Below are 21,404 nucleotides of genomic sequence, written 5' to 3'. Positions count from 1 at the left end.
CGAGATGAGGGACAGCTTAGAGTCTTGAGTGTGAGGGCCAGCCTAGGAGCCCCTGCTCCATCATTACATACCCCATGACAACTATATCTGGGACTCCTCCTAACTCTTAAGAACCCAATAGCTGCACCACTCTTTAGTGGACACCTCCAAGACTGCCTGCCCATAAAGCTGTGAGGTGGCTGGCATTGTTATAGGGTGCACTGTGGCTGGCATTGAGGGATGTGTGAAATCTTGGGGTCACTTTAACATTAATGGTGGGTGGTGGGTCATTGATTGTAATTGACAGAGATTTTGTGAGATGCCAACAACCCATCCAATCATCAAATCATAGTCATTATGGGTATACAATTGTCAGTGGATACCAGCAACTGTTGGGATCTGTGCAATACCTTTGGCGGCGGGCAACGAGGCTATGATGCAAAGTATCAAGGGGCACCAAAATGCCACCTTATCTTGACCGGTGTCCTTGGATGCAGAGCTAAGGGCAGCAAATTGGACCTTCACTCAGGACTATGTTGACAGTGAACTCCATGTGCCGGGCATCAACGTATAGCGGCCACTCCCTGGCATTTGGCGCAGGGGTTGTAGCCGCCATTGACAAGTCAGCCTCTTTCGATTTCACAGTCTCTCCCCATCCTCTTGCAGGGGGTGACATCTTATTTTGTGCCCATGTCCTCCTCTCACCCCTAGTACCGAGCACCTTCTCGTGAGTTCTCGTTGAGGACTCTCAGTACTAAGCCGCTCGCTCCGGGTATCTGGCCGCCATCGCCGAGCGCTCCTTTGATTACACTTTATTGATGTTTGCATGAGAATTTTTAAGATTCAATGTTTCCAGGAAGTCTCCAGGAATATCGAGCGCTGATAGCTGGAGATAATGAACCAGAAATCGTTAGGGGAGCTCTAAAAATGTCACTCAGATTAAAGGTGTAGAGCACTTCTGAGAGCGAGCGGGCAACGTAGAGCCGGGGATTGTGCAGAGCCGCATGGTGATGCTGGGACAGGGGCAGCCGTAATACTGCTCTATAGTCCTGATAGTCAGCGTATATACCAACACAGAAGATCGTTACTTTTCTGGGATCCCATTTCGCAGGCTGCTTCCGTTTTGTGTTCACAGCTCCCGTGCAGACCTATGTAACTCCATGAAGATCAATTACTACTAGCAAACTCGGGAAACAGAGAAAATGGCGTAACGACTGCATGATTAGACTGCTCACTGAATAACCTATGGCTCTGCATTAGAGCTGCATACACAAAACGGCTGGAGCTATTTTGATTAGGAATATCCATTTCTCTTCCAGATGTCAGATGCATTATAGTAATACGGATTGAGCCTTTGAAATGTGACCTTTTGTGCTTCATTTCCAGAATCCTTCTGCTGATGTCGGTGCTCAGGCTGCGGGACTTGTCACTCCGGCTCCTGCTTGTTCAGTGTCAGATCACTTCCCCTACTATATTACCAGGCAGTTAATTAAGGGTAGTTTGGTGCATCTGACAGAATTGCAATAGCATCCAGCAGAATTGTGAATGCAGCTCTGGATATGACTAGAGCAGAAGAAATGCTGTATTAGCAATATATGCAGTGAAATATGACAAAGAGTGGGCCCCATAACAATGATCCAAGTGTGCCCCTCATAAGGCTGCTGTTTTTTATGATTGGACATAAAGGACAGGATGTTAGTTGTGTCCGCTAGGTACGGGGAAGTATCAAGCGCACGGCGAAAGGGAAGGCAAACCCTGTGTCTAGGGAAGGGGAAGATGGTGACCTCTGACCAAACCTACTGCTGGTCCCTGGGGTCCCTCCCGATACTAGATAGGTTCCACACCTATGCGCCAAGCCGGATACCTGACCCTAGGTATCCCGAGTGCTGGGCCCTAAATAAGGAACAGATGGGATGAGCTCTTCGTCAACCTCACTAAACACTATAGAAGACACAAGGAGGACACACAGGGGGAAAAGCATGAACTACTTATCTACGGATGACTCAGGTAGGCGTTCAGCAGAGTTTTCAGCAACAATACCACAGGAGTACAAGCCACTTGCTTGCAACCTCTCCTTGAAGGAACTGAAAATATCATCAGCATCAGTCCAAAGAAGGAAGGGCTATTTAAACACCAAGGTAATACTGATGATCAGCAGCTGGGTGGAAGGCAAGCTCCTGCTGGATCAAAAAAGAAGAGAGTTGAATCCAGCAGGAAAACTATCTATACCAATGAGTACTGACAGCAAGAACAATGGAAAGTCAGGGAGCATTCTGCGCAGCCAAACGCTGTGACCTTCTATGGCCAGAAACCACATGACTGTCTGTCAAACGTGACACACCCTTGACATGTTGCTCCCCATCCATGAAACCTGTCTGATTCCCCTCTCCATTATTTACTAAAAATGGATGGATGGCAAAGGTGATGGCATCAACGTGGACTTGTCAATCTCTATCCAAGGGTCTCTTTATGTGAATGAGCTGCCTCTGTGGCATTGAGGCTATGATTATATGCAAATTACATTTGATGGCAATGTGGTGGAGCTACAGGGGAGCCATGGTCGTGGCCCTGGTGACTGAGAAGCCCAAGAGTCTCACCATGACTTAAATGGGGGTCACACATAGAATGACTGCAGATTAATGGATTTAGACTGGACTACTTGTTTAAGGGGACCAGGGTCATTTTCCAACAAATATAAAAAAACAAGTTTGGCACCCAAATTTAGGTATAAAAAAGAGTCTATACAACCAAATCTACACAACGGAATGAATCACCAATATCCTTCAATGCTAATCTTCTCAACTCAAAGTTACCTACTGGGAGTTATCAGGGTTTGCTGGGACTCGTAATCTCACAAGAGATAGTTGTTCTGTCAGAAAGGAGAAAACGCATATATCCTGTGTTGTCATGCGGTTATAAAATTGGCCGTTTTTTCAGTCTATGCGTTTTGATGAAGCCAAGACTTCCTCTTCAGAAGAAGCAGCTTCTCAGTTTACGAGGAATAAAATGTTCTCCTCCATGTAGGAAATCGCCGCTATATTGACGACATTCTACCTGTCCAATATTTAAAGAGGACCTGTCACTGGGTCAAAAGTGTCCAGTTTTGCTCTTAATTTATTCTCGCTGCTCCTCTGAATATTCCGATGTTAAGAGGATTTTTTACAATCCAGAGATACGGGTCTTTTTATTTAGTTCTAACTTATATGATCTTTCCAAAGGGGCGTCGCTCATATGGTAATTATGTGGAGGAGTCTGAAGACATGCCTCAGAGGATCGTGTGAGCCAAACATGAAACGTGTGTCGGGGCTACCCATACGGAGACTGTTTTCAACTCAGCACCTCTACTGAATTGGCACTTCAGAAGGTAGATATTCCTTACCCCCTGTATCCTAATTATTATATTGACTGAACACTTGCTCTCAGTCTGGTAGTATACATGTTAAATGGATATTATGCATGAGGCTTGATATACCCCTTGTGTTGTCAATGTGCAATACCCACTGCATCCATCTTCCTTGCGTCTGTATTTTATATCTTTGTATGTTTGTATTTATTGTTGGACTTAATACACTTTATTGTTCATGTACTGTATACTCATTGTTACAGTTTTGCTCCATGTTTACACATGCATTGTTTCATGATTTCCTTTGTTGAACCTATACTTAACCATGGATTAATAAAGATTTTGTACATATTTTTGACCGATAAAAACTCCTTTTCTTTTTGTTCTAATACCATCAAACCATGTCTAAAAATAAAAGCCATATATATTACCCATGTATAAAACCTGGTTGTATCAGTGCCCCTACAGCTGGACCCCCCCTACCCCATACTGCTTGCCCCCAGCATAGGGCAGACACTGATCATCCATATTGGAGATCCTGCCCATATTACTGTATCAGTCCCGATGGTTACACTATAAGACCACAGTGTATATATAATGGTGCCCACCAAGTGTTACCAAGTGTTACCCTAAAGATGGGCAGCTGGTGACCTTATGAGATAAATCAACCATGGCCGTACACCCTGTATAACGTCTTCTGTTCCCACGACGTGACCACGGGGGGCAAACACTGACCACGTCCATTCCCGCTATTATAAATGATCGCTGCCCTTTATGTTCCGTCTCTAATGTTTCCTCTAAATGTCGCCCTCGCCAATTACATTGATCTGTAATATGTGACTAATCTATCACTCCATCAGCAGGGCGGCCACCATCAATCACACATAATGGAGACATATGGGACGTGGCAGCTCTGATTTACATCAAGGCAGATGCCACCAGTATCGGAGGCAGATTATTAACCCTTTGCAGCCTATAAATTGAGTTTGATTTGGTATCTTTGATGGTGTAAAATCTGAAAAAGAACTTTAAAAGTTTTAAACACTAGGGGGAGCAGCTGCTTAAAGTTACCATAGAAACCCAGTGTACCAAGCTCGCCTTACGACTGCTGTAAAAGTGGGTGGGATAGGATGAGATACACAGCTGAGCAGACAGTATCACACAGGATAGGATGAGATACACAGCTGAGCAGACAGTATTACACAGGATAGGATTAGATACACAGCTGAGCAGATAGTATCACACAGGATAGGATTAGATACACAGCTCAGCAGACAGTATCACATATAATAGTAGATCCACAGCTCAGCAGACAGTATCACATATAATAGGATTAGATACACAGCTCAGCAGCCAGTATAACACAGGATGAGATTAGATACACAGCTCAACAGAGAGTACCACACATGATAGGATTAGATACACAGCTCAGTAGACAGTATCACATATGATAGGATTAGATACACAGCTCAGCAGACAGTATCACACAGGATAGGATTAGATACACAGCTCAGCAGACAGTGTCACACAGGATAGGATTAGATACACAGCTCAGCAGACAGTATCACACAGGATAGGATTAGATACACAGCTCAGCAGACAGTATCACACAGGATAGGATTAGATACACAGCTCAGCAGACAGTATCACACAGGATAGGATTAGATACACAGCTCAGCAGACAGTATCGCACAGGATAGGATTAGATACACAGCTCAGCAGACAGTCTCACACAGGATAGGATTAGATACACAGCTCAGCAGACAGTATCACACATGATAGGATTAGATACACAGCTCAGCAGACAGTGTCACACAGGATAGGATTAGATACACAGCTCAGCAGACAGTATTACACAGGATAAGATTAGATACACAGCTCAGCAGACAGTATCACACAACATAGGATTAGATACACGGCTCAGCAGACAGTATCACACAGGATAGGATTAGATACACAGCTCAGCAGACAGTCTCACACAGGATAGGATTAGATACACAGCTCAGCAGCCAGTGTCACACAGGATAGGATTAGATACACAGCTCAGCAGACAGTATCACACAGGATAGGATTAGATACACAGCTCAGCAGACAGTGTCACACAGGATAGGATTAGATACACAGCTCAGCAGACAGTATCACACATGATAGCATTAGATACACAGCTCAGCAGACAGTGTCACACAGGATAGGATTAGATACACAGCTCAGCAGACAGTCTCACACAGGATAGGATTAGATACACAGCTCAGCAGCCAGTGTCACACAGGATAGGATTAGATACACAGCTCAGCAGACAGTATCACACAGGATAGGATTAGATACACAGCTCAGCAGACAGTGTCACACAGGATAGGATTAGATACACAGCTCAGCAGACAGTATCACACATGATAGCATTAGATACACAGCTCAGCAGACAGTGTCACACAGGATAGGATTAGATACACAGCTCAGCAGACAGTATCACACAGGATAGGATTAGATACACAGCTCAGCAGACAGTGTCACACAGGATAGGATTAGATACACAGCTCAGCAGACAGTATCACACAGGATAGCATAAGATACACAGCTCAGCAGACAGTATCACACAGGATAGCATTAGATACAGGCTCCCTGTGCAGTATTATAGGCAGATTTTGCCCATTTTGTTCTTATATTAAATAATAATGTGACGCGTCGCTTCTCATTCGGGAGTCATTTGTTTTTTTCCTTGAAGTGAATAATCCATAATTTCTGCACAAGTAATGGAGTTACAGTTGCACCATTATGTCTCCGCTGCACGAGCTCCACCGAGGTCCATAAATAATCCTGGAAATGATCCATAAAACACAAGAAAAATAACATTAATATTTTCAGCAAATTCTCGTCAGTCCCTAAATGACAGAGAAAAGTGATGTGTGTAGGGGGACCCCGAGCTCGGCCGGTCTTCACCCCCTCAATGCACATGGCTGCTGTCACCGAGCCGCAAACTGATGGGGGAGTTAAGAAGAGCAACTTTACAAGCTCCAGAATATCATGGCCGTCCATATACCACTGACATTACACTTTTAAAATGATGGGGTCTACCTATGGACATTTTTTTTTTTACCCCACAGCAGCACAGAGTATTTCAGAACAGGAGTGAACTGAGTTACAGATATTCCAGGGCTCTGTAAGGCTAATCATCCATTAGAACGGATCCTGCAGAGATCCGTTGGCAAAATGATTTCTGTTGGATCCGTTTTTCTAACATTGGAGTCTATAGAGAATGGATCTATTAATGAATTACTATTTATCTTCCATGTGAAAAGGATCCTGTAAGAAAAAAATGGATCCTTTACAAATGCAAGAAAAATGGACGACTAAATAGCAATCCGTTAGCGGATCCGTTCTCCATAGTCTCCAATGTTAAAAAAATTGGATCCGGTATAAATCAGTTATTTAACAACGGACAAAAAAGTTGTGTTTGTAGAACTTTTTACCAAATGGATCTCTGCAGGATCCGTTCTAACGAGTCAATACTGGGACATCTGAACTCAGACATAGGCCTTTTTCACACATGCGTGTAAAATAGGTCTGTGGTGAAGGTCCGTATGTGTGTTTTCCGTGTGCTGTCCCTTTGCTATCCGTGTGACATCCAGATAGCACGCGAACAGCACGAGCTGGTATACTTACCTGTCTCCAGCGCTGCTGTTACTTCCAGGTCCGCACTGAGTGCAGTGAATATTTATGAGCATAATGAGCGACCTGGAAGTGACAGCAGAGGCAGAGACAGGTAGGTATAAAAAGAGACCTGTGTTTTCTCCGGTCCGTGTCACACTGATGTCACATGGATCACATCACTTTGTGGTTCGTGTGACACTCGTGCTGCTATCAGAAAACGGACATGTCGCCATGTGGAGCACACAGACACACAGTCCTTGTGAAAACACAGATCTTTGTGCGCAAACCCATTGATTATAATGGGTCTACGTGTGTCTGTAACTCCGGTACATGTGAAAACGATCGTCACACGTACCGGAGACACAGATGTGTTAAGGAGGCCATACAAAGTATCTACCTGCACCTACTGCAGGCCCCAAGTTCCAGGGCTAAGTGTGACTGCCGACCACGGGGTCCAGCAAATCCCCACAAAATCCACTGATTTATCCCAGTATCAATATTGAGCATGTGATTCCTCTTATTTTGATTCACAGCCAAGATAAGCATATGGCTGGGGGCTGCAGCCTGTAGCCATGGGCTTTATCTTTGCTGGGTATCAAAATATGGGGGGCCCTACGCCAAGATAAGTGCACGGCTGGGGGCTGCAGCCTGTAGCCGTATGCGTTATCTGTGCTGGATATCATAAAATTTGGGGCCCTATGCCAAGATAAGCATAGGGCTGGAGGCTGCATCCTGTACCCATGGGCTTTATCTGTGTTGGGTATCAATATATGGAGTCCTATGCCAAGATAAGCGCACGGCTGGAGGCTGCATTCTGTACCCATGGGCTTTATCTGTGTTAGATATCATAATATGGGGGGCCCTATGCCAAGATAAGCGCACGTCTGGGGGCTGCAGCCTGTAGCCGTGGGCTTTATCTGTGTTGGATATCATAATATGGGGGGTCCTATGCCAAGATAAGCGCACGGCTGGGGGCTGTAGCCTGTAGCCGTATGCTTTATCTGTGCTGGATATCATAATATGGGGGGTCCTATGCCAAGATAAACGCACGGCTGGGGGCTGTAGCCTGTAGCCTTATGCTTTATCTGTGCTGGATATCATAATATGGGGGGTCCTATGCCAAGATAAGCGCACGGCTGGGGGCTGTAGCCTGTAGCCGTATGCTTTATCTGTCCTGGATATCATAATATGGGGGGCCCTATGCCAAGATAAGCGCACAGCTGGGGGCTGCATCCTGTTGCCCTATGCTTTATCTGTGCTGGATATCATAATATGGAGGCCCTACGCCAAGATAAGTGCATGGCTGGGGGATACATCCTGTTGCCCTATGCTTTATCTGTGCTGGATATCATAATATGGGGGCCCTACGCCAAGATAAGTGCACGGCTGGGGGCTGCAGCCTGTAGCCGTATGCTTTATCTGTGCTGGATATCAGAATATGGGGGGGCCCTATGCCAAGATAAGCGCACGGCTGGGGGCTGCAGCCTGTAGCCGTATGCTTTATCTGTGCTGGGTATCATAATACGAGGGGCCCTACACCAAGATAAACGCAAGGCTGTGGGCTGCAGCCTGTAGCTGTATGCTTTATCTGTGCTGGATATCATAATATGGGGGAGACCCTACAACAATTTTTTTTTTTAATTTATTATTATGCCACGATAAACCCGGAGACAGCGCTTTTGATTGGAAGCGTCAGACACGCTGTCACTCAGCGGGGGGGGGCGCGTCTGACTGCAACCAATCACAGATGCCGGTGGGCAGGGAAAGTAATGAATATGTATGAGGCTAATGAGTGGCCCCAGAAGTAAAATGAGAGGCCGCGGGAGCAGTTACAGTTGCGCCGGAGCCTCGGTAAGTATAGCGCGCTTGCTCCTATCCCTCTCTCCCTTCTACCACCAGTTTTAAGCACCAGATTCTGGTCCCCATATGAACTTTTATGGGGACCGGTGTCCAGCCAGACATCTAGGAACACTCATGAGGCAGATACGTTTTTTTTTTTTAGACTCAGATAGATTAGCCGACCCCGCGTATCTGTGAGTCCGCCCATGACTATTGCCCTGGTTTGGAAGTTTGCTACAATGTATAAGTGCAGGTAACATAAATCAATTTGGAGTCTTGAGTGTTTTGCTCACAGAAGATATTTTTTTAGGCTGGATACATTGTAAGCAATCTACAACTGGAAGATGTATAAGGACTTCAAAGATGGAGGGATAGAAGTTCGATTTTACGGACCAAAACAGGAGAATAGAATTTGAAAATACAAATAAATATTTGAACAAAGTTGTTGATATTTTTCTTTCTGTAGCAAAAACTTGAGAACCTAAATGTAATTATTACCCGTACTCACATGACCAGGAGCAAACGCGTGTGTTGACCGGTGGCTCGTACCTCCCACCATAACGCCCGCTAGCCACGTCCTTAGGTGACTGCACCGCTCAGCCCTGCAAACGACTCTGCCGTACTCTAATTAACAGCGAGAAAACAGGAATACATCAATGTGCCAGGAGTCAGTCAGGCGCCGGGCAGGATGATGTATTTGGTGCGCGCAGAGTCTGGGAACATTTCAAAATGATTTTCTGAAATAAATGACATTTTTACAAATTTCGCCCATCGCTCTGTTAGACAACTCTGCATCAGAACAAAATAGGAGTGAGGGGGCGCCGGGCTAGTTCGGACCCCGACGCCGGGGAGAGGGGGGTCTGTAATGTACAAATGACGTTCTGTCCTTTCTGCTATTTATGATGTGTGTAATAAGGTCGCTGGAATCACCGCCACATATAGTTTATTATCAAGGAGGGACAGCGGGATGAGCAGCAGGCGAACAAGAGACATTGTTACAACCTCAATCAATCATATATACAATGTATCTCCAATAATAATGTTATAACTTGGTGCCTGTATAAGACCCGTTATAACAATATTATCATTGGTGTTTTATAGGCACCAAATCTAATTGCCACTACCACAGACAGATGCATGGGGGATTCTCCATCCACGTTTTGCAGGAGTTTTGTGATGTCTGTCACAAGGTGGCGCCAGACACTACTTGTGTGAATGTGAATGGAGAGGTAGTCAGACAAGCCGAGGTCAGAAGCCAAGAGGTAGCGACAGGATACAAAGAGCAGACAGAGACGAGGTCAAGATACAAGCCAAGGGTCAGGATTCCAGGAAAGTACGTACAGGAGACAGGGAGCAGGTGAGGATGTGGTCAGGAGAAGGTCCGAGGTCAGAAGCCAGGAGGTGATGACAGGACACAGGGAGCAGACAGAGACGAGGTCAAGATACAAGCCGAAAGAAAGTCAGGATTCCAGGAGAGTATATACAGGATACAGGGAGCAGGCGGAAACATGGTCAAGAGGAGGTCCAAGGTCAGAAGCCAGGATGTAACGAGAGGACACAGTAAGCAGACAGAGACGAGGTCAAGATACAAGCCAAGGGTCAGTATTCCAGGAAAGTACGTACAGGATACAGGGAGCAGTTGGGGACATGGTCAGGAGGAGGTCCGAGGTCAGAAGCCAGGAGGTAGCGACAGGATACTGGGAGCAGACAGAGACAAGGTCAAGTTACAAGCCAAGGGTCAGGATTCCAGGAGAGAACGTACAGGATACAAGGAGCAGGCGGGGACGTGGTCAGGAGGAGGTCCGAGGTCAGAGGCCAGGAGGTAACAACAAAAAACAGGAGACAGACAAAGAAGAGTAAACAACAGTCCAGAGTCGAGAGCCGAGAGCACTACTATAAACTGGAAGTACGACTGATGACGTTTCGGTTGAGCATGCTCCCTAATGAAGCAGAGCAATCACCAGGAATGAGGAGCATTTGCTTAGGCACCTCCCAGCACCAGCGAACCCAGAGCTGAGAGACAACCCGTCCATATGCGTTCAAGACAAACAGTAGAGCATCCAAACCTGCAAAAAGTTCTGCACGATGGAACAGCAATAGTGACTCTGCAGGAGAGCATGGCAGAACATAACAACACAAGATGCTCTGTGCATCGGAACTGTGAAAAGTTTATTACCGCACCATCATTGTTTATCAGATCTTATCCACATGATGCATAGAGTAGAATCCGCATAGAAGGTGATCTCCGGAGCAAGTTATACAGTCACAGCACATCAAAATAGGCTGCAGATTTTATCTTGGATTTCAGTGCAAAATTCATGATGAACCCGCTAATTACATGTTATACCTAGGGTGAACTTAGGGTTACTTTGTACACTACGACATCGCAGGTGCGATGTCGGTGGGGTCAAATCGAAAGTGACGCACATCCGGCGTCGCTGTCGATATCGGAGTGTGTAAATCGTTTTTGATACGATTAACGAACGCAAAAGCGTCGAAATCGTATGATCGGTGTAGCGTCAGTCATTTCCATAATTTCGGAAGGACCGATGTTACGATGTTGTTCCTCGTTCCTGCGGCAGCACACATCGCTGTGTATGAAGCCGCAGGAGCGAGGAACATCTCCTACCTGCGTCTGCGGCTCATGCCGGCTATGCGGAAGGACGGAGGTGGGCGGGATGTTTACGTCCCGCTCGTCTCCGCCCCTCCGCTTCTATTGGCCGCCTGCCGTGTGACGTCGCTGTGATGCCGCACGACCCACCCCCTTAGGAAGGAGGCGGGTCGCCGGCCACAGCGACGTCGCAGGGCAGGTGAGTGCATGTGAAGCTGCCGTAGCGATAATATTCGCAACGGCAGCTATCACGGGGGCGAGGACTATCGTGCTCGGCATCGCTAGCATCGGCTTGCGATGTCATAGTGTGCAAAGTACCTCTAAGTATTGAACACGTCACCAATTATCTAAGTAAATATATTTCTAAAGGTGCTATTGACATGAAATTCTCACAAGTTGTCGGTAACAATCCATCCAATCCACACAGGCAAATAAACCAAACCATAAATGTCCATAAAGTAAGTTATCTGTAATAATGAGAAACAACACAGTGAAAAAGTATTATGAAATTTATTTAATACTTTGTATAAAAGCCTTTGTTTGTGATGAAACTTCAAGACGTCTCCTGTATCGAGAAACTAGTTGCCTGCATTGCTCAGGAGGGATTTGGCCCATTCTTCCACACAAGCACTTTTCACTTCCTGAAGGTCTCATGTTCTCCTTCTATGAACTCTGAGCTTTAGTTCCTTGATAAATTTTCTATTGGATTCAGCTTTGGTGATCGGCTCGGCCATCCTAGAAGCTTTAGTTATTTTCTTTCTCTAAAACTAATTAAGTTGCCGTGGCTGTGTGTTTAGCATCATTGTCTTGCTGAAATGTCCACCCTCGTTTCATCTTCATCATCCTGGTAGATGGCAGCAGATTTTTATCAATAAGGTCTAAGTTTGTCCATTCATCCTTCCTTCAAATATATGAAGTTTGCCAGTGCCGTCTGCTGAAAAACAGCCCCACACCATGATGTTCCCACCTCCACACTTCACTGTTGTTGGTGGTGTTTTGGGATGATTTGCCTTTTGGCCTCCAAACATTGTATTATGACATCCAAAGAGTTCAACTTTGGTCTCATCTGACCAGACTATATTCTCCCAGTATTTCACAGACTTGACTAAATGTTGTTGAGTAAACCTTATACACACTTGTACCAGCTTTTTGTTCAGCAATGGAGTCTTGCATGGTGAGTGTGCATACAGTAGTGTGCATACAGGCCATGGAAGGGGAATGCATTACTTATTTACCTGATGATTCCAGGTCTTTCTGTAGATCTCCACAGGTGGTCCATGTCTCTTGGACAACTCTCCTGATATTTCTTTTCACTCCTCTGTCTCAAATCTTGCAGGGAGCCCCTGGTCATGGCCAGTTTATGGTGAAATTATGTCCTTTCCACTTCCGGATTATGAACCCAACAGTGTTTACTGGAACCATCAGAAGCGTAGGAATTCCTCTGTAACCAATGCCATCAGTATGTCTTGCAACAATAAGGTTTCAGCTCCCTGGTTTTACCCATCATGAGATGTATCTTGTGTGGCACCTTGGTAATGAGACACCTTTTTATAGACCATCAGCTGAACCAACTGATAATATTTTATCACTAAGTGGCAGTATTGCTTCCTAATAGTGATAGATTTCAGCTGGTGTCATGACTTTTCTATGACTTTTCGCAACTTTCTTTTTTCATGTGTTAATACTTTTTCCCTATACATCACTAAATTTATGGACATCTATGGTTTGATTTCTTTGCCTGTGTGGATTGGATGGGTTGTTACTGACATCTGGTGAGAAATTCATATCAATAACACCTTTAGAAATATAATTACTTAGAAAATTGGTGATGTGTTCAATGTTGTTTCACCTGCTGTATATTTATGTTGCCAGGAACATAAAGGATTCTATGATTCCAAGGCAGAAGATAATATTTTTCACCCCCTTTTATATTAATTGAATATTAACCACAGTATCTGCAGTAGCCAATCAGGGGATACGATCACATCAGTATCTGGGGGTCTCACAGTCCTGACCCTCATTATAATCTGAAACGTTATTAACCTCTTAACTTCCATAAACACAACTTCCAACTCCTTTCTATAAAACTCCAGCCTCGAACCGCTAATGACATCAGAATTCACCGCGTTCCCGCTTTTGTTCTCTGTTTTCATTTCACTAATTAGATGTTTTTTATCTCTTGCTGACCTGAAAAGAAGATTCACTGTAAAAGCGGATTCCCCCTGACTGTAAAATCCAAAGGAAACCGCCGCCAAAAAAGCTAATTACAGCCACCTTTCTAGTCCTCTGATTTAAGCTTCATCAGAGCGCCCGGCGCAGCGTGGACCTCACCAATGTCTAATCAGAGCGGCTCTCTGAGATTTGCATGTAATTACAGCTCTACCTGAGAAGTGACAGTGCCATTAATTGGAAGCAAAACGGTAAAGAATGCTTTGTAAATTGGTCTCGTCGAGAGGCTTCGACTTGTTTCCTGCAGTAAATTGTTGCTGGTTCGCTGCATGTTCCTGGGGTCTTCCGCTGTGATCCCACCATTTATTAAATAGTTAGGGGGAGACCACCACTGACTATTGATCTGCACAGGGTTCTGCTATCCAGATACACAGGAGAAACTTCTAAATCTTCCCGGACCATTGCGTGAAATCGGACATCATTCCACCAGAGGAGACTTTAACAGCACCAGGTCTAAACTACCAGTAGACCGTAGGCCTTGTAACCAACAGCAGCACTGGCGGACACAGACGGCCAAGGGCCCCTGTCCAAAAACAATGTATGGTCTCCTTTGCAGTCCAATAGCTCATTATAATGCAAGATTCCACCACATTTGGAAATCGTATGGGCCCCCATTATCTGCTGAACTCCTGTGTGGCTGCACATGTTGCACCAGTGATATGTCCGCCCTGATATGGAAAGCTGTTATATGGCCTCATGATCTGCAAAGCTGTTATATGGTCCCTGATCTGCAGATCTGTTATATGGCCCCTGATCTGCAGAGCTATTATATGGCCCCCTGGTCTGCAAAGCTGTTATATGCCCCCCTGATATCTCTATAGGACTGTGCTCCAGAGCTGTATTCTGCTGAATGTGATACTGGACACTTGGGGAAGGGGTGACATCCCGCAGCTGGTGGACGTTAGAGACCTTGCACTCCTCCACCTTCCGTTTGACCAGGCCCAATAGATGCTCCATTGGGTTTAGGTCTGGAGACAATCAACCAGTCCAGCACCTTTACCCTCAGCTTCTTTAGCAAGGCAGTGGTGGTCTTGGAGGTGTTTGGAGTTAAACGTAACATGTGACAGAAATAATGTATCGGCACGTGTAACAATGAAGCTCCTGCCTCTGGATTGTGCAGAAGATGCATTCTTTAAAGGGGTTCTCCAAAAAATGTAAAATATAGAAAATAAACAATACACATTTAAATATTAAACATTTTTCTAAAGACATTAAATGGCCACGGTGTGAACGTGCTCCTATTGTGCAGATTCCAATTTATGCTCTGGTTACTTTTTGGGGGTTTTCTGTATTTTTGTACTTTATAAAAATAGGAGTATGGTCCCTGTGACGACATGGACTCTCATGGGTTAACGTTTCTTAAAATCCAGCCAGACAGCATGATAGATTGTCTATAGATGGGGGAGACGTCCCTCATAGTTTTTACAAGGCTCTTGTTGACTCAATGTAATTGTGTTGGCCACTGAAAGCCAGAGGTATTGTTCTCCAGACATTTCCAGTAACCATTGTATTGTAGTTGTGTGTTGATAATGTAATTACCTTAGTAGCCATTGTCTAGTCGGTGACTCCCAGTTTACATGTACACCCTCAGCCTTTCTAAAGGCCCTGTCACACTAAGCAACATCGCTAGCAACATCGCTGCTAACGAACAACTTTTGTGACGTTGCTAGCGATGTTGCTGTGTGTGACATCCAGCAACAACCTGGCCCCTGCTGTGAGGTCATTGGTTGTTGCTGAATGTCCTGGGCCATTTTTTAGTTGTTGCTGTCCCGCTGTGAAGCACAGATCGCTGTGTGTGACAGCGAGACAGCAACAACTAAATGTGCAGGCAGCAGGAGCCGGCTTCTGCGGAGGCTGGTAACCAATGTAAACATCGGGTAAGCAAGAAGCCCTGTCCTTGGTTACCCGATATTTACCTTTGATACCAGCCTCCGCCGCTCTCACTGTCAGTGCCGGCTCCTGCTGTGTGCACATGTAGCTACAGCACACATCGGGAAATTAACCCCATGTGTGCTGTAACTAGGAGAGCAGGGAGCCAGCGCTAAGCATTGTGCGCTGCTCCCTGCTCTGTGCACATTTAGCTGCAGCACACATCGGGAAATTAACCCCATGTGTGCTGTAACTAGGAGAGCAGGGAGCCAGCGCTAAGCAGTGTGCGCTGCTCCCTGCTCTGTGCACATGTAGCTGCAGCACACATCCTGTAATTAACCTGATGTGTGCTGTAACTAGGAGAGCAGGGAGCCAGCGCTCAGTGTGCGCTGCTCCCTGCTCTCTGCACGTGTAGCTCCGTGCCGTGGTAACCAAGGTAAATATCGGGTTGGTTACCCGATATTTACCTTAGTTACCAAGCGCAGCATCTTCCACGCTGCGCTGGGGGCTTGTCACTGGTTGCTGGTGAGCTCACCAGCAACTTGTGTAGCCACGCTCCAGCGATCCCTGCCAGGTCAGGTTGCTGGTGGGATCGCTGGAGCGTTGCAGTGTGACATCTCACCAGCAACCTCCTAGCAACTTACCAGCGATCCCTATCGTTGTTGGGATCGCTGGTAAGTTGCTTAGTGTGACTGGACCTTAAGCACATCATTTAAATGAACATTGTCCATGCAGCTTGAAATTCCTCCAATGGGAGAAGCAATCTTGTCCAACCAATCAATGAGGACGCAGTGTATCCAAGTGGAAGGTTGTGGTTATAAAAAGGACTTCTTTAAGCCACCAGGGGTTGTTGATGGTTGATGGATTCAGTCTAAGCTCTTTGGAGCTGACTGGAGGATCAGGACATCTTATGGCTTCAATCTAGGGACTCCGGATCCGGTTGGAGACCATATCCACAGCCTAGGGATTTCGACTCCGGCTGCCAGGATTGTAACATCAAACCAGGACTACCTAAGGAGGACACGCAGGTTGGGACAGTTCAGTCACCTGTTACAGACTTTGCAGACCTCAGACAGCTTGGAACCTGTGAGGCATGGACATTCTAAATCCCTGGTGAGCCAGCGGAAGGGTGAGACTCTGTTGCCTGTTACATTTCTGTGTTTTGCTGGTTATGTGTTATGTGCTGTTAATTGTTTGGGGATCCAATAAAGTCTAATTATTGTGGTTCCCTCACCCTGTGTTGTCTGAGTGGTGTTTCGCCCACGGTTAGGGAGGCCGGCGTTCAGTTGGGATGAGCCCTGAGCCACGCTGTCTTTCTAAAGGCGGCGGGTTTTAGTGGACGAGAACACCCACTGAGCCCCGTGTCTCCACAGTCCCCTTTTCTCTGAGCTAGAAAAAAAAACAAGGATAAAAAGTGGAAAAACGATGGTGGATTTCCTGATGAAGGAGAGGGGTTATCTCCGAAACGCGTAGAATAAACCACCCGGCATTGCTTTTATTTGGAATTAACTCTTTATTGGCACAGCAGCTTGGACATTTTTCTACTTTTTATCCTTGTTTTTTTCTTGCTTCCACCTTCGGCACGTGGAGTCTGCAGCAGCTGATATGTCCTTTAATACTGGTTCTGTGTCACACAACCACCCCAGGTGAGTGGTTTTCATTAGCCCTTAAGCGGGCTTTACACGCTGCGATATCGGTAGCGATATCGCTAGCGTGCGTACCCGCCCCCGTCGGTAGTGCGTCACGGGCAAATCACTGCCCGTGGCGCACAACATCGCTTACACCCATCACACGTACTTACCTGCCTAGTGATGTCGCTGTGGCCGGCGAACCGCCTCCTTTCTAAGGGGGTGGTTCGTTCGGCGTCACATCGGCATTACTAAGCGGCCGCCCAATATAAGCAGAGGGGCAGAGATGAGCAGGACGAACATCCCACCCACCTCCTTCCTTCCTCATTGCGTGCGGCTGCAGATAAGTAGAGGTTCCTCGTTCCTGCGGTGTTACACATAGCGATGTCTGCTGCCGCAGGAACGACAAAAAACATTGCACCTGCAACAACAACGATAATCGGGATAGGAACGACTGGACAACGATATGGTGAGTATTTTTGATCGTTACTGGTTGTTCATGCGGTGTCACACGCAACGACGTCGCTAACGAGGCCGGATGTGCGTCACGAATTCCGTGACCCCAACGACATCTCGTTAGCGATGTCGTTGCGTGTAAAGCCCGCTATACTGTTGTTTTCCTGGTAAGACCCTATATGCGCTTTTTATATCCACAGTTTCTTTTACTATTCTCTCTGAGCTAGGCATTTTTCTATATAGTTTCCTATGGACAGGTGGCTGCAGGTGGACCCTGTCCTTTACAACCTTTATTTACATTTAAGTTAAAGTTTTTAATACTAGAGTAGGACCGACCCGACTGGGTACACCTTGCTGCAGTGGGATGGCTTTTACGCTTTTTTATCAAACATTTTTAACCAAGTGCCCTATGTAATTTAAATGTACTACTACTTGTCATGTTAAAACTCTAAGGTCCCTTATACCCCCCGCCTCACCATCAGCTAGTGCAGAGATGAAGGGCTCTATGACGATCTTATCTGATCTGCCTGAGAGTTTTGGTATTTACGACCAGGGGGGAAGGAGCAGCTGAAGCCAAATCTGTGTGTCGCGGGCGGGGAGGAGGGTGCCAGCACACCGCGCTCACCCCCTTCTGCTCGGGTCCGGCGGCCGCTGCTCAGTGGTGGCTCGAGCCGTAGGCCGGATCCCGGGGGTTTCTCGAGCGGCACTCCTCGCCCGTGAGTGAAAGGGATTTGTTGGGTGTGGGGATGGTTATTGTCCGTGACGCCACCCACGGTTGTGGTGATTTCACCACCGCTGCTCTATACGGGGCTCCCGGGGATGGTGATGCGGAGCAGCCAGGTGTTGTGTTGCCCCTCCGTGGGTAGGGGTTGGTGATCCCGGGGCCCGGTGATGAGATGTGTGGTGCAGGGCTTGGTGGCCGCAGGGACGCGGGGGCAGCGCTGTGCCTTGCGGCACTGTGGTACTCACTCAGCCTGAGACGTGGACACAGTTTGTACGGTAAACCAAACGGCTGGTAGGACGGTCCCACAGACGGCTGCACCTGCACTCCCGGTAGGTGACGGTGATATCCCTCTTCCTTGCACCTATGGTTGACTTGTGGTAGCGGTGGATTCCCTCCGGTTACCCGCTCCCCGACTACAATCTGGGCCGGAGGAGCTCTACACTTTGCCCGCAGGCGCTGGCCCTGAGAAACTGGTGCCGTGGCGGTGGCGGTGTCTCTCTGCTTCAGGTTGGGCTGTTGCCTTCAGTCGGGACTTGGTTGTTGGGGGATCTGCGTCCCCGTCACTGACGGATTCGTCAAATTTGGCGACTCCTAGCCTTGCCGGGGTCCGAGAGGCCCCTGCCCTGGTGCTGACTGTCCTTCGGAACACTGCTCCAGACCACCGGGCACACAGCCAACGGGGTCCTTCCAGGAACTTCCAAACGGTCCCACTCCAGACAGTCACCGCCGTCGCTGACCTTGCTGATCTGGCCCTACACAAAGCTGGACCCTTCAGGCTTTCTTTCTCTTCTGTCACTTCACTTGCTTTTCCTCCTTTTCCACTTTCCTACTTTCACTTTCACTTTCTTAACTCCTCTGCTTAGCTCCTCACTCCTGCTCCTCCCTGAGCTATCTGCACTCAAGCCCTGCCTGGGCTAATCTGCCTGGTTTCTCCCGCCTCCAGAGCTGTGACCTCCTCGGTGGGCGGAGCCAACCGCCTGGCCCACCCCCTGGTGTGCATCATCAGCCTCTGGAGGAAGGCAACAAGGATTTGTAGTTTAGCTGTGATGTGCCTACCTGGAGTGTGGGGTGTGGTGGTGTTGTGACCTGTGACCCCTGGCTTGCCCAGGGCGTCACATTCCCCCTTAGCAAAATGCAGACCGTCCGCGGGCTGCCGTCCTACACCGGTTTTATTTTCTGAAAAAGATAACATTTGGAAATCAACATATATACATTTTTAATCATAACTCTTCCCAAGACGGGAGGCACATTTCTTTAACGTTGCAAACGGTTTACGGTTACGGTTTCCGCTCTCTCCCACCCAAGCAACCTGGCCCTGATGCTGCCCCTAAAACCCAGGCAGCACCCCTTGACCCACAGTCCAGCACACGGTACCCGAGCGGGATCTGTCCTTCCCTCCAGAGGGTAGCCACCGGTTCCCTTGGTGGCTGGGCCCCAGCCTGCTCTGCTGAGGGCCCTCCCTCCAACCTGCCTCTCCGGAGGCGGCATCGCGGAAAACGGTAACGGTAAACAACATATTTACAAGCCACTTAACGTTTGTGGTGCCCTGCAAGTTCACGGGCTTGTCCATGGATAGTTCCCATGCCAAAACTTTAAACGGTCCCCACGGGGACAACGGTGTCGGCTCCAGCCGGTTCAATCACAAAAGCAAATCAGGTAAACTTCGGTAATTATCATTTTTCTTATCATTTTCAACTTTTAAACAAACAAAATGGTGGTCCCAACGGGGACTGGACAACGGTGCTCCGCTGCCCTACTCCGATTCTTCGGCTGCGGCGGACCCATCCTCCTCCGACATGGGCTCGGTGTCAGGCCCGGAGTCACCATCACCAGCTTCCGCACCAGACGAGTAGCTACCAACCGCCGTAGCTTCTAGGCTGGCTACTCTCTGGGCCGCAATCACGGAGGGGTGCACGCCCGACGGGCCAGGTGCTGTGCAGCGTGCGAGCAAGTAGGACGGAGGCAACACAGGAGCCAGGGTCAGACCGGGTCCCTCAGCCGCAGCGGCCGGTCCCTCGGGGACACAGGGGCGTGGGTCACTCTCCGGTTCTTCCATCACGGCCTCCACTCCATACACTCGCGCCACGGCAACTAGCGCCTCCACCTCCGCGGCCCACTGCACCATCAGCCCGCCGATCTGCCTCTGGTAATGACGGCAAATCTCCGCCGTTCGGGCCCTCAGCCATGCCGCTGTCCCGGGCACCAGCTCGGCCGCCTCCGCATAGCTCGGCGGGGCGGACATTCCCGGTGAAGGTCAGGGGGGTCGTGGGGCCTCAGTGTTTCTATTTGCACCGCCACACTCACATGCGTCCAGCCGCCATCGCGTCCCCCTTAGCTCTTTCCGGCCCCTCCTCTCTCGGGGCGGGGTTTTGGCCTTCGCGCCTCTACTGCTCGAGAAGACGCTCGAGCGGGAACTTTTCGCGCCAAAGATTGCGGCTTCTGAAATTTTCCTGCCGGATACCTCCGGCGGTAACAAGGCGCACCTCTACCAGACGGCAGAGCGGTAAGATCCTGTTCGTGACGCCAAGTTGTCGCGGGCGGGGAGGAGGGTGCCAGCACACCGCGCTCACCCCCTTCTGCTCGGGTCCGGCGGCCGCTGCTCAGTGGTGGCTCGAGCCGTAGGCCGGATCCCGGGGGTTTCTCGAGCGGCACTCCTCGCCCGTGAGTGAAAGGGATTTGTTGGGTGTGGGGATGGTTATTGTCCGTGACGCCACCCACGGTTGTGGTGATTTCACCACCGCTGCTCTATACGGGGCTCCCGGGGATGGTGATGCGGAGCAGCCAGGTGTTGTGTTGCCCCTCCGTGGGTAGGGGTTGGTGATCCCGGGGCCCGGTGATGAGATGTGTGGTGCAGGGCTTGGTGGGCGTAGGGACGCGGGGGCAGCGCTGTGCCTTGCGGCACTGTGGTACTCACTCAGCCTGAGACGTGGACACAGTTTGTACGGTAAACCAAACGGCTGGTAGGACGGTCCCACAGACAGCTGCACCTGCACTCCCGGTAGGTGACGGTGATGTCCCTCTTCCTTGCACCTATGGTTGACTTGTGGTAGCGGTGGATTCCCTCCGGTTACCCGCTCT

Source organism: Anomaloglossus baeobatrachus, chromosome 8 (assembly GCF_048569485.1).
Source record: "Anomaloglossus baeobatrachus isolate aAnoBae1 chromosome 8, aAnoBae1.hap1, whole genome shotgun sequence".
Lineage (NCBI taxonomy): Eukaryota > Metazoa > Chordata > Amphibia > Anura > Aromobatidae > Anomaloglossus > Anomaloglossus baeobatrachus.
This window is presented reverse-complemented; position numbering follows the sequence as displayed.